Here is an 8397-nt window from a genome sequence, read left to right on the forward strand (position 1 = left end):
GACAGCAGTTCTGATGATCCTGAAGATATTGGAAGGGGACTTGCTATGATTGTGAAGAAGTTCCAAAAACTCACCAAGAAGAAAGGTTTCAGAAAGTCTTCATGATCAAGCTCAAGGAATGATGAAGCTTCTGCTCATGACTACAAGAAGAAAACATGACACAAGTGCAAGAAACCTGGCCACTTCATCTCTGAGTATCCGCAGTGGGACAATGAGAAAAAAAAGAAGAAGAAGAGCAAGGAATATGACTCTGACGACAAGAAGAAGAAGAAATACTCAAAGTCTTCTTCCAAGTCTTCCTCAAAGTCTTCATCACACAAGAAGAGCTCATCTGGCAAGGCACGTGCGTTTGTTGGCAAGGAAATGGATTCAGAGGAGGAGTCCGCTTCTGAGGAGGCGGAGGTGGAGTCTGAGGAAGAGTCCGATTCTGGCATTGCAAGTCTGGCTACAGTGTACGTTGCCAAGTCCATCTTCAACACTGAAGACAATGACTTCATCACCGACACCGATGCAAATGACAAGGACTACTCTGCTCCTACCTACTGCTTCATGGCACGCGGTGCCAAGGTAAACACACGCACTACTCACTATCAAACATCTAGTGAAGATGACTCTGATTGTGGTTCAAAACCTAGCTACAAAACACTTGCTAAAATTGCACCTGAACAACAGAAAGCTATGGAACATATTCAAAAACTGTTAGACAAAAGCGATGATATGTTAGGCGCTGAAATGACTTGATCTGCGCCCTTAATTGAAGACATAAAAAATCTTCACGTTAAGTATGAGGAACTTGAAAGTCGTCATGAAACGCTCTCAACAACTCATGAAAAGCTTTCCTATGATTATCTTCAAAGGAAGCAAGATCTTGAGAAATTGAGAGCGGCTCATGAAGATCTTCAAAAGGAAAACGAGTCACTTCGCGCCGAACATATCAGTTCCGCTCAGGAAGGATTTGAACCACCATGTCTTAAATGCATTGAGCGTGATAATGCTACTACTGTTGCTGAATGTTCTACTGCTGCTACTATTGTAATATCTTCAACTGTTGATGTGGGAACTAACCCCTCTGCTGAGGATTCCACTGTTATTGCTGATGAGAATGCTAGGTTGAAGACATTGCTTGAAACAGGGATGTACAAAAGTCTTAAAGGGCATCAGACACTATGTGATGTCCTCAAAAAGCAGATCTTGAACCGAAACCCGAGGAAAGAGGGTGTTGGGTTCGTAAGGAAAATGAATGCTGATGGCTCTTACTGGAAACCTGAGCAGTACCCCAAAACCACATGGGTTGCTGCAAAGGAATCTTCAGCAGACCCATCCACTCTATCTGGCTTCACTTGTGCAAACCCCATTGTCATTAATGAATCCTTTGATGCAAACTATAAACTATTTAAGAATCAGAATGGTGAAGTGTTTGCCAGGTACATTGGTACTAACTGCAGGAACGGACCGCCTATGAAGAAGATCTGGGTTCCGAAAAAGTGTCTGGAGAATCTTCCTGTGAATGTCATCATGACACCACACGTGAAGAAGACAAACCTCAGACCACAGGCTTCATACGGTCCAAAGGCTTCATACAGACAGAGGACTCACCTGACTCACACTAACGCAAATTTTTTGCAGGGAAACCATACTCAGGCCTATGAATATGAGCGTGGTTCATCAAACCGCCATGTTCATAAGACCAAGAACTATTCTGCTTATTCTTATGAGTACTATTGTCCGCCTGCAAGACTTTTTGCTAGGGCTCCAAAGCCAAAGTTCTCAGACGCTGCACTTAGACTTATTGCTTCTAAGCCACCGTTGAAGATGTGGGTAGCTAAGAAAGCTTAACTCTCTTTTGCAGGGAAAGGTCTCCAGCAGAAAACCAAAATCGTCTGACGCTATTTCTGGGTGCAAGATCAAATGCCCGAACATCTTGTAGGGTGCAAGATCAAATGCCCGAATGGTCTTATTATGTACTTCGTTCCTGAATCACTTGCTACTCTCCCTATCAGTCCTAATCTGGATCTAAGCTTTCATAACCCACTGGTTCGTCAAATGTTTTTGCTTCACAATTCTCTTCGTGAAGCCTATTCCCCTAACTGCACTGTAGGGTACAACACCAGCGTCTTCAGAATGGATTATTGATAGTGGGTATACCAATCACATGACTGGCAAAAGAAGCCTTCTTATGGACTCAACCTTACGTCCATCTGACAAGAGTCACATCACATTTGCTGACACTGGTAAAAGTAAGGTACTGGGTCTAGGTAGAGTTGCAATCTCAAAGGATCAACACATGGATAAATTCATGCTTGTTGAATCCCTTGGCTTCAACTTAATGTCTGTCTCAATGCTTTGCGATTTGAACATGATCATAATATTTGGAAAATATCGCTGCCTTGTACTAATGGAATCTGACAAATCTCTAGTGTTTGAAGGGTATCGGAAAGATGATTTGTATGTAGTAGATTTCTCGGCAGGACCACAGCTTGCCGTATGTCTTCTAGCAAAAGCTTCAGAATGCTGGCTCTGGCATCAGAGGCTAGGGCATGCTGGCATGAGGAACCTCCACACCCTTGCATAGAAGAATCATGTCATAGGCATCGAGGGCGTCAAGTTCAAGAAAGATCACTTATGCGGTGCCTGTGAAGTAGGAAAGATGACGAGGGCCAAACATCCCTCGAAGACAATCATGACAACCACTCGACCCTTCGAACTGCTCCACATGGATCTTTTCGGTCCCACTCATTACTCAACTCTTACTACTAGTGCTTGTCTCTATGGCTTTGTCATTGTTGATGATTATTCTAGATATACTTGGGTGCACATAATCCTCTACAAGACTGAAGTGCAGGATGTCTTCAGACGCTTCGCCAATCGAGCAATGAACAACTATGGCGCCAAGATAAAGCACATCAGAAGTGACAATGGCACTAAATTCAAGAACACTAGCCTTGATACATATCTTGATACCTTGGGCATCACACATGAATTCTCAGCCCCGTACATGCCACGGCAGAATGGCGTCGTCGAACGCAAGAACAGAACACTCATTGAGATGGCCCGAACGATGCTTGATGAATACAAGACTCCAAGAAAATTCTGGCCTGAAGCCATTGATACTGCATGCCATACAATCAATAGTGTTTATCTTCACAAGCTTCTGAACAAGACATCTTATGAGCTCCTTACTGGCAAGAAGCCAAATGTCAGTTACTTCAGAGTATTTGGCGCCAGGTGCTGGATCAAGGATCCACATCACACTTCAAAATTTGCACCAAAAGCACATGAGGGTTTTATGCTTGGATATGGAAAGGATTCGCACTCCTACAGAGTCTTTAATCTCTTTCGTTATAAAGTGGTTGAAACAGTGGATGTGCGGTTTGATGAGACTAACGGTTCACAAAGAGAGCACCTCCCAAATGTGCTAGATGAAGTTCCATCCAGCGAATCAATCAAGCTAATGGGAACCAGAGAAATCATACCCTCTAAAGCTCAACCTGAAGAGGAACTTATCATCTCCGCACTTGATCAACCCGAAGACAATGCTCAGCCTGAAGACAATCCCACTAACAATGACAATGATCAGCAAGAGCAAAACCTTCGCCCGGTACATCCTCGTGTTGCCAATGAAGTGCAGATTGAGAGAATAATTGATAGCATCAATGCACCCGGTCCACTCACTCGTTCAAGGGCAACTCAGCTAGCAAATTTCTGTGGGCACTTCGCATTCGTCTCAATTACAGAACCCAAGAAAGTTGAATAAGCCTTCATGGAACCTGAATGGATTCAAGCTATGCAAGAAGAGCTTCAACAGTTTGAGCTGAATAATGTATGGGAACTGGTTAAGCGTCCCGATCCTCGGAAGCACAACATAATAGGCACCAAATGGATATACCACAACAAGCAAGATGAGCATGGTCAAGTTGTCAGAAACAAAGCTCGTCTCATTGCTCAAGGATATACTCAAGTGGAAGGCATTGACTTCGATTAAACATTTGCTCCTGTGGCTAGACTTGAAGCCATACGCATACTGCTGGCCTATGAAAATCATCATAACATACTTCTATATCAAATGGATGTGAAGAGCGCCTTTCTCAATGGAAAGATTGAAGAAGAAGTGTATGTTGCACAACCGCCTGGCTTTGAAGATCCAAAACATCCTGACATGTTATACAAGCTCAACAAGGCACTGTATGGCCTCAAACAAGCCCCTCGGGCCTGGTATGACACACTCAAATACTTCCTGAAGAGCAAAGGCTTCATACCTGGTTCCCTAGACCCCACTCTCTTCACGAAGACATATGATGGTGAACTGTTTGTGTGCCAAATATATGTGGATGACATTATCTTCGGCTGCACCAATCAGAAGTACAGTGAAGAGTTTGGATATATGATACAAGAGCAATATCAGATGTCCATGACGGGAGAGCTGAAGTTCTTCCTCGGTCTTCAAATACGACAGCAACGCAACGGCATCTTCATATCTCAAGAGAAGTATCTCAAAGATTGCCTGAAGAAGTTCAGTATGCAAGACTGCAAAGGCTTCACGACGCCAATGCCAGCCAAGCATCATCTGGGTCCTGACGACAATGGTAAAGAGTTCGACCAAAAGGTATACCGCTCCATGATTGGTTCTTTGCTTTATCTATGTGCATCTAGGCCAGATATTATGCTTAGTGTTTGCATGTGTGCTCGATTCCAAGCGACACCAAAGGAGTCGCATCACTTAGCTGTGAAGCAAATTCTTCGATATTTGGATCACACCCCAACTCTAGGATTATGGTATCCAAAGGGATCAGAGTTTGATCTGGTTGGATTCTCGGATCCTGATTATGCTGGTGACAAAGTGGATCGCAAGTCTACATCAGGCACATGTCACTTTTTGGGATGATCACTTGTATGTTGGTCTTCAAAGAAGCAGAACTGTGTATCTCTCTCCACTGCTGAATCTGAATACATTGCTGCTGGATCTTGCTGCGCTCAGCTTCTGTGGATGAAGCAAACACTCAAGGACTATGGCATTCATCTGAATCAAGTGCCACTCTACTGCGACAATGAAAGCGCCATCAAGATTGCCAACAACCCAGTTCAACACTTGAAGAGAAAGCACATTGAAATTCGTCATCACTTTCTCAGAGATCATGTTGTGAAGGAAGATGTTGATATCATACACGTCAACACTGAAGAGCAATTGGCAGATATCTTCACCAAGCCCTTGGATGAGAAGAGATTTTGCAAGTTATGGTGTGAGCTAAATATCCTGGAATCCTCAAATGTCCTGTGATTAGGCACACATCCTAACACTTATGCATATTGATGACTTAGATGTGCAACACACGAAGTAAAGTATATCTTCAATCAATGAAGACATACATTCTAAGTGTGAATACATTAATGTGGAATTTGACTTCGGAGCGCCATGATAATTGTGCGTCGTGTCTGGGTCTAATACTTCCTATACGGTGGGTAACGCCACCACCAAATGTTATGTTTGAAGTGTTTCACTCATGACGTTACATTTGCTATGTCTTCAAATTTGGTTTGGCTTCAATCTCAACATATCTTCATGATTATCTTCACTATGTTGATTATATATATATATATATATATATATATATATATATTAGTGTTCTGTCCTCTACAGCATTCACTTATAGCTATGTCTTCTTGTTGAATCTTTTGAACTAAGTGAATGTGATCGGACCCTAACCTCTCTATGCTTTCTATCTCAAACTCTATCTCTCCAAATCATATGCATTCTATTGAAACTGTCGAATGTCTTCTCTGCTTCCTTGTCAGCAGAAGATACAGAGACAACCATTAAGTCCTTTTTCAATGCTCATTCCTCCACCTGAAACCCGGAGAAGTGGGAACGACCACCCGACAATCCAGGCGTGCGTGGGACGTGGAACAACCCCCGATATGCTGCATGATGGCCACGTGTTCCTCAGATGCGAATCGCCAGGGGCACCTGTGTAATAACGCAGTGCCGCCCCTGTACCTATAAATACACACCTCACAGCAGTCATTGTCTCTTCTTCCACTCTCGCACGAACCCTAGCGCCACCGCTAGCCCTCGACGACGCCGGCGACGAAGCGCTTCGCTGCCGCAACCTCTCCGACGTCGTCTTCACGCTGACCGCGGACATCGTCCTCTCCACCGTCGTCGTAGGTGTCCTCTGTCGCCAAGTTAGGGCACGGACGATCGAACTGCTCGGCCTCCTCTTCCACTCCGTCTAGCAGTTCTTCGTGTGGTAAATAAAACTTCCTTTTTACGGTCCCCTTGATCCTATAGCTTTATCACTTTCTACCACAAGCAGTTTCTATTCACACAAGTTGGATCTCTTTCATACTGCATTTCATAACATGCCTAGTATATTCACTTATGCTTCACAAAGTAGTTAGATTCCTCACTTGTACTGATCCGTGGATTCGTACAAATCTGGAACCAACTCCTTATCTATGAGTGAATATCTTCGCACGATGAGGTCAATGTCTTCTAAACTGATTTATCTTCAAAATCCTCTAAGAATGCATATGACCTCTTCCCCTTCCCTCGCACCTTAATGCTGTCACAGGTACATGTCCATGGGAGAATCCCTTGGTTCTCATAGTCTACATTCATTTGCAGAATACTTACAGCATCACATAAATTCTCCCGAAGCCAGTTCCTGTTTGACCAGCAAGCGAAAACCTTTGAAGCCTTTGAACGTATTGAAGCCTTTCAGTTTAAAGTTCATGGCTTCAGAGAAATCAGCAAGGAACGGTGGCAGAAAGCGTCGAGGAGAAACATCAAGAGATCTGCCAGATGACCTCTCAGAACTGTACAAGAAAGATCCTGAAGAGGATTACAATCAGCGCAAGACACGAATCCAATGGATTCGATGCTATTGGGCAGAACAGTGGTTCAAGTACAGATTTGTGACCAAGGAATATGCTGAAAAGAATGCCATCAAGCGACCATGGGAAGACATCCTCTACAAAAATCTTCAACCCAGGACCAGAGATGAAGCCATTGAACAAGGCTTCTATCCCTGCATGGTCCGTGGACCACAGCCTGCGGATGCTGACCCATCGTCTCTGCTATGGTGTCATGACGAAAATCTGTCTAAGCGCAACTTCCAGTTTGCCCAGAACTCAGAGAAGCAGAACAAGAAGTCTCTGGGATTAGATTTCAACCCTGGTCCCTCAGCTCCCCGTGCCGATGGAACTCGCGAAGCTGAACCCAATCTTCTTGGGCCCTTCTACAACCTTGAAGGTCTCATCAATCACATCGTGGTTCAAGGGACAGCCGAGAATGAGCCTGCAGATGACGCTGAATCAGATGAAGTGCCTGCAGCGCCGAAGCCAAAGAAGCTGAAGCAGCCAAAAGCTTCAAAGCCGGCCTCTGCACCAAAAATCTCACGGGCGAAGCCACTGGCAACTGCACCTCCTGAAGACAGTGTGCAGTCTGAAGATTTGTCACGCATCTCCAAGCCCTAGAAGGTCAAGATGCCTCTGCCACACACCGGCCAAGAGCTAACAGCTGCTGCCATTCTGCACAACGATGCCATTAATCTGTCAAGTGATGAAGATCTTGCAGATGACTCTCTTGAGCAACTCATCAAGAGCAAAGAAGAAGCAAAAATCTTCAATGATCTGCCTTTCTTTGACGTGACAATCATCCACAACTTCATTGATGAGTGGTTTGACACGCCAAACATCAGCTTCGAAGATCTGTAACTACCCATTGGCCTTAGTGTCGCCTTCCATGGCGCCATTGCTTCAGAGCTAGCTCTCGCTCAGCGCATCGTCGAGCTGAAGCAAAAGATTGACTATGAAAAGGCTCAGTTCAAGAAGCATATGGCCAAGCTCAGCGTGCAAGAGTTGAAAAACTTCAAGATTATGCTGCACGAGCTCAAAGAAGCCTTTCTCAAGAAACGCGCAGAAGCTCAGGGTTCTCGGGAGCGCATGAAGAGCCTGGCTGACAAGTGTGTGCAAGGCTACAACGAAGCTGAGAAGCGCAAGGCCCTTGGGCATCCGGACATTGATCCTAGGATGGCTACTAAGCAGAAGAAGAAGCCCATTGTGGCCGAACCTCTCGCACCAAGGCAGGAAGCAGATCCCATTGTCTTCCCAACTCGCATGACTGGCTCGAAGCCAAAGGCCCGGTCAACCGCTTCAGAGCTAAAGAAGACGAGGACTGCTGAGGCTGAAGCCAGGAAGAGGAAACATCATGAAGCCTCTCCTACTGCCCCCTCCAAGAAGAAGAGGAAGACCAAGAAAGAACGGGCTGCTCCCACAGAGCCTTTGATTGTTGAACCCATTTCCATGGTTCATCCTGACGCTGAACGCCAACTGACAATCCATGAGCCTACTTTCACAGAGGCTCATGAAGCTGAAGACTTTCCAGCAGCTGATCCCATC

This window comes from Triticum aestivum, chromosome 1A (assembly GCF_018294505.1).
Source record: "Triticum aestivum cultivar Chinese Spring chromosome 1A, IWGSC CS RefSeq v2.1, whole genome shotgun sequence".
NCBI lineage: Eukaryota > Viridiplantae > Streptophyta > Magnoliopsida > Poales > Poaceae > Triticum > Triticum aestivum.